Consider the following 7,077-nt stretch of genomic DNA (forward strand, 5'->3'; position numbering starts at 1 on the left):
AATATTCCAAGCAGCCCCTCCTCACCTCCACACACTATGTCTAGAACATTCTCCAATTTCCCAGAAAACAGGGGGAGGCACCAGAGAAGCTGCTAGGATGAGTCACCCAACCCTGAGTCACTGAACCCTGACCCAGATTCCCAGCTCAGGCTTAGCCCTGAGGCAAACTTAAAATTTTCCTACAGGGGCAAAAACCTATCTACATCTAGCACACATACTAGAGGGTGCTGTTCTGTCCACCAGATGTTTATGCTGATTATCTGTATCTGTGTTGTTGAAATTACATGTAAGGTGTGTGATTTACATAAGACAATCATATGTGGTGTGCAGGCTCCATCTAGCGTTCTTTTTTGTTCTTTTTATTTGATTTACTATGTGTAATTAAGGAAGTTGTTAGTAAGCAGGGAATTCTGGGTAGAATCTTCACAGGAAGTGAAGCAGCCACCATTCTTTGAGAAGATACTCTGGAAGCAAGACATGTATTTCTCAATCTATCGCCATGACCCCTTAGAGAACTTAAAAGTAAGTTTTTACTATCTCATCCTATATTGTAGATGGTTGTTTCTGTAATGTATGCTGTAATGTATGCAATATTGTACTTATTGGGGTCTATTTCTGTTATTTTGTAGTTTCACCTGGCTTGTTCTAATAAAACTGAGATCAAAGAAATATGGTATCTGAAGTTTATGGGACAAGAAGGTTTAGCTATATGTCCTTGAGACAGAACAGGCACTACACACAGTTTCTGTATAATATAATGATGTACCTGTTATCTGCTGATGTATATGTGAACATGATTGTAATAATTAATGTTCTACTTGTTTAGAAATACGTACCTTAGCTCCTTAGGGGTTCAATTCCTTTCGCAAAACATGTAGAGCTCTTATTACAAGCCTTACCACAACGAAAATATCCTGCCACAGCAATGATGCATGGTTGCTGCATACAGATACATTTTCTATAGCAGGGCTTTGTACTTGGTGGCTTTGTTTTACAAATTATATGTTGTTTAGTTTTGAATATACAGTTTTTATTATGTAATCAAGAATTATTAAAATGTGTCTGTTTTTTAACCATTATCAATTGGTGCCCTCAAAGTCCATGTTGGTTAGCATTATTTTTTTTTTGAGAAGTAGTATTATTAACCTTATTCTTAGGCTGTAAGATATGTCCCTTGGCATCCCCTAACCACTTCAGCCCCGGAAGATTTTACCCCTTCCTGACCAGAGCACTTTTTGCGATTTTGCACTGCGTTGCTTTAACTGACAATTGCGCGGTCGTACGACGTTGTACCCAAACAAAATTGACGTCCTTTTTTTCCCACAAATAGAGCTTTCTTTTGGTGGTATTTGATCACCTCTGCGGTTTTTATTTTTTGTGCTATAAAAAAAAAAGAGCGACAATTTTGAAAAAAAAAAAGCAATATTTTTTACTTTTTGCTATAATAAATTTCCCCCAAAAATATATAAAAGAAAACTAATTTTTTCCTCAGTTTAGGCCGCAATGTATTCTTTTACATACTTTTGGTAAAAAAAAATCACAATAAGCGTATATTGATTGGTTTGCGCAAAAGTTATAGCGTCTACAAAATAGGGGATAGTTTTATTTTAGATTTTTATTATTCATTTTTTTTTTTTATTAGTAATAGTGGCGATCTGCAATTTTTATCGTGACTGCAACATTATGGCAGACACATCGGACACTTTTGACACTATTTTGGGACCATTGTCATTTATACAGCAATCAGTGCTATAAAAATGCACTGATTACTGTGTAAATGACACTGGCAGGGAAGGGGTTAACCACTAGGGGGCGATGAAGGGGTTAAGTGTGTCCTAGGGAGTGATTCTAACTGTGGGGGGGAGGGGCTACCTAGGACATGACAGCGATCACTGCTCCCGATGACAGGTAGCAGTAGATCTCTGTCATGACACTAGGCAGAACGGGGAAATGCCTTGTTTACAGAGGCATCTCCACGTTCTGCCTCTCCACACCGCAATCGCGGACCGCCGGAGAACATCGAGTTTTTTGGGACCCGCGGGCACGCTCCCGCGGCGTGCAGCACACGCGCTAGCGCCCGAAAGGCGGCAAATTTAAAGGAACGCACCTGTGCGCCCATTTGCCTGCCTGTGCCATTCTACCGATGTACATCTGTGTACGGCGGTCAACAAGCGGTTAACCTCCACTGCTCCTCCAGTAGCAGGTTTTCTTTTTATGTCATTACGTATAGTGTAGGCCCAGCAGTTCTGCATTGTAACTGGGGATTGTGAGGGCTCATCCACATCCCAGGAGTGCCAGAGCAGGGAAGAGCGCTGGCTACTGGTGAAACCAAGAATAAGGTAAGTACAGTTTATAGTTACAAACATTTGAAAATAAATAGTAGGCACACCTTGAAGAGTTCAGAGTTCAAGACAAAAGCTTTGCACGCCACCCACCAGGCACGTACAAGTGTCTTAACTGCAGTGTGACACCCTTCCTTCAATATGTTTTATACAATACAATGTAGGTCATAGGGGAACAGTGAAGGAAAGGTACTAGTAAAAGAAGGTCCACCGTCCATCACTGATGTCAGTAGGAGTAAAAATAAACCCAATTATGGTGTAAAACAAGCACAATCCTTACAGGGAGTGGCCCCATTGTTGGTGTCAGTAGGATAAAACAAGCTCTATAGTTGATGTCAGTGAGATAAAATAAACCCCAAATCGTTGGGGTCAGTGGGAGCAAGAAAATAGGGATTGATTTACTAAAACTGTGCATGGTAGCCAATCAGCTTCTAAGTCCAGCTTGTTCAACTAAGCTTTTACAATAAAACCTGGAAGCTGATTGGTTTCTTTGCAGAGCTGCACCAGATTTTGCACTCTCCGGTTTTAGTAAATCATCCCCACACTTATCTGAACATACAGTGTACTAGTCTGTGGCTGCTCTAAGTCCACAACCTGGAACTATCAAACATCCAGGCAGTAGCGGCCCGTCCATTAGGGGCACCAGGTGCCGCTCCCTCTCTCCAGGCCACCCCCTATATGCAGTGGATAACTTCATGCATAGCATGGAGCTATACATGGCTGCCACGGCCACCCCCTATTTATGCGCCCGGCCCCTTTCAGGGCACCATGGCGTATGAATTACAGCGGCCAGGGTTTTTTTTGAAGCACCTGATTAGAGCCAGAGGCTCTAAAAGGCTTCAAAATAGGGTGGGCTCGGGTCGCAGAGGATGCGTCTGGAGCCCACCCAGGTGTGTTGCAACAGCGAATGAATATTCGCTGTTGCAACACTGATCCTCCTCCCGGCTAATCGGAAAGCGGGTCTGATACCCGTCACCCGATTAGCTGAAGGGACAGGCGAACCTACTGGACAACTAGCTCCGGGAGGAGGAGAGAGGAGTCACCGCAGAAGCTGCTCTAGGAGAGAACACCGGAGCAGCTTTCCCCGAGCCTGCCACGCTCTCACTGCCCACATCCAAGGTAAGGACAGCGGGTGGTGGTGGGAGAGTGTGTTAGTGCCGCGGGGAGGGGAGGGGTAGTTCTGCGGGGGGTGGGTATTGCCGCTGCACCGGCGGCCCGGGGGGGTTGTTTCCTGCCCCCCCAAACAAACCGCCACCAGCCGCCACTGCTGCTTACATGTTTCACCCTCATTCAGGGCCTATTCATAGGGATTTTTAGGCATAGGAGTGCCTAGGCACACTCATAGGTATGTTTTTCAGATTTCTGTTTACTCATAACTGACATTTTTAGACATATCTAGAACATAGAAAATCTCTTTTTGAGTTCAGTTCCATGTAGATTCAGTAAATAACTTTCTGTAACTTTTCAGGGGAAAAAGGATATGGCAATTGGATGTGTTTTTATTCATTTTAATAATTTTTGTTTTGTAGCAATGGTTTAAAAGCAGCATACATAGTCCACTACAGCCACATATGGGGCTAATAGTGCTGTGGTTTGATAGTGACAGGCCTACAGGTGGTTAAATGATAGTAATAAGGTCCTTTAAAGAAACAGTGCTGTATGCAATATGAAGGCAAGAAAAGGACATTCCTGTAATACACGTGTAGGCAGGTGCAGTCTGTTTTCTCTACTTTACACGCTCGACAACAGTGGTATTGCAGTTTGAGGGGAAGTCAAGAGGGAATCGGTTTCTCTATGGTTTTCTGGGTCACTTGGGAAGCTATCCGATTGGATGCTACCCCATGTGACTCTGGCAGCCATCTTTGGTAAAGCAGACCTATTTAAGGCTCTGGATCCCAGGCTTGGCACTCGTTTTGCATTTGAGTAGTGTAGGGACAGGGCATCCATCTGGCAGGGACAGTGTTTAGCTGCAGGGAGAGGTTCCAGACAAATAGAGAAAGGATAGGCCACTCCAGCCCTCCTGGAAATTTCCTCAATTGGGTACGGACAGGCCAGGCCACATTCCGGCCCTCAAGACAGACACTATCGGCACATCTGAGATCTGCTCTGCTACACACTGCTGATATGTTCTGTGGGTGTTTCTGGTAGGGCGTCTTCCCTCTGGGTTTGTTGTGAATTATTGGATTCTACATTAATAGAAGTTCTGTACTCTGCAACTGGACTCTGTGTTTACTGCTGCCGCACCACACTGCACCTCCCCATACATGGACTACATACTAGTAACTATAATGCCAGGTACACACGATCGGATTTGCCGACAACAAAATCCATGTTTTTTTTCCGACGGATGTTGGCTCAAACTTGTCTTGCATACACACAGTCACACAAATCTTGTCGGAAATTCCAAACGTCAAGAACGCGGTGACGTACAACACGTACGATGGGCCGAGAAAAATGAAGTTCAGTAGCCAGTGCGGCTCTTCTGCTTGATTTCGAGAATGCGTGAAATTTTGTGCATCGGAATTGTTTACACACGATCGGAATTTCTGACAACGGATTTTGTTGTCGGAAAATTTGAGATCCAGATCTCAAATTTTGTTTGTAGGAAATTCCGACGAAAAATGTCCGATGGAGCCTACACACAGTTGGAATTTCCGACAACATGCTCCCATCGAACATTTGTTGTCGGAAAATCCGATCGTGTGTACGCGGTAATTGTGAAAATAAAGGGGTAACAAACAGGACAATATGACAGCAATGAAAAAAATTTGCATGCAACAACAGGGCAATTATCACAATATGTGAGCAACAATTGAGCAATCATGACATGTGGACAATAAGTGGACAAGTGTCACAATACATGGCAATAACTGGGAAATCATGACAACTTGTGAGCAACAAGTGGGCAACCGTCACAACACAAGCAACAATTGAGCAATCATGACAATTTGTGGGCAAGAAGCTGGTAATAATTATAGTACAGTACCTTGAAAAAGTATTTACACCCCTTGAAATTTTCAACATTATGTTGTGTCATGTTACACCCAAAAATGTAAAAGTATTTTATTGGTATTTTATGTGATAGACCAACACAAGGTGGCACATAATTGTAAAGTGAAAGGAAAATGATAAATGATTTTCAAAATTTTTTACAAATTAATATCTAAAACGTGTGGCGTGCATTTGTATTTAACCCCCTTTACTCTGATACCCCTAACTAAAATCTAGTGGAACCAAGTGCCTTCAGAAGTCACATAATTAGTAAATAGGGTCCAGCGTTGTGTAATTTAATCTCAGTATAAATACAGCTGTTCTGTGAAGCCATCAGAGGTTTGTTAGAGAACCTTAGTGAACAAACAGCATCATGAAGCCCAAGGAACACACCAGGCAGGTCCGGGATAAAGTTGTGGAGAAGTTTAAAGCAGGGTTGGGTATAAAAAAACAATATCCCAAGCTTTGAACATCTCATGGAGCACTGTTCAATCCAGCATCTGAAAATAGAAAGAGTATGGTACAACTGCAATCCTACCAAAACATGGCCGTCCACCTAAACTGACAGGCCGGGCAAGAAGAGCAATAATCAAAGAAGCAGCTAAGAGGTCCATGGTAACTCTGGAGGAGCTGCAGAGATCCACAGCTCAGGCGGGAGAATCTGTCCACAGGCCAACTATTAGTTGTTCGCTCCATATATCTGGCCTTTATGGAAGAGTGACAAGAAGAAAGCCGTTGTTGAAAAAAAGCCATAAGAAGTCCAGTTATCAGTTTGCGAGAAGCCATGTGGGGGACACAGCAAACATGTGGAAGAAGGTGTTTTGGTAAGATGAGACCAAAATTTAACTTTTTGGCCTAAAAACAAAATGCTTTATGTGGCAGAAAACTAACACTGCACATCACCCTGAACACACCATCCCCACCGTGAAACATGGTGGTGGAACTATCATGTTGTGGGGATGCTTTTCTTCAGCAGAGACAGGGAAGCTGGTCAGAGTCAATGGGAAGATGGATGAAGCCAAATACAGAGAAATCTTATAAGAAAAGGAAAGACTTGAGATTGGAGACGAGGTTTACTTTCCAGCAGGACAATGACCTTAAACATACAGCCAGAGCTACAATGGAATGGTTTAGATCAAAGCTTATTCATGCGTTAGAATGGCCCAGTCAAAGTCCAGACCTAAATCCTATTGAGAATCTGTGGCAAGACTTAAAAATTGCTGTTCATAGACGCTCTCCATCCAATCTGACAGAGCTTGAGCTTATTTGCAAAGAAGAATGGGCAAAAATGTCACTCTCTAGATGTGTAAAGCTGGTAGAGACATCCCCAATAAGACTTGCAGCTGTAATTGCAGTGAAAGGCGGTTCTACAAAGTATTGACTCAGGGGAGCTGAATACAAATGTACACCACAATTTTCAGATATTTATTTGTAAAAAGTTTTTAAAAACATTGATCATGTTCCTTCCACTTCACAATTATGTGCCACTTTGTGTTGGTCTATCACATTAAATCCCCAAAAAATACATTTATGTTTTTGGTTGTTACATGACAAAATTTGGAAAATTTCAAGGGGTATGAATACTTTTTAAAAGCACTGTATATAGGCAGTAGACAATATTGACAATATGAAGCAAGGACAGTTATAGTGGCAATAAGAATGACAGTGGTCATAATATTGGTGACAACAATGAGAATAACTCAAGGAGGTGAGCAGTAATTAGGCCTCACTTAGCAACGTCATA

Source organism: Aquarana catesbeiana, linkage group LG02 (assembly GCF_042186555.1).
Source record: "Aquarana catesbeiana isolate 2022-GZ linkage group LG02, ASM4218655v1, whole genome shotgun sequence".
NCBI lineage: Eukaryota > Metazoa > Chordata > Amphibia > Anura > Ranidae > Aquarana > Aquarana catesbeiana.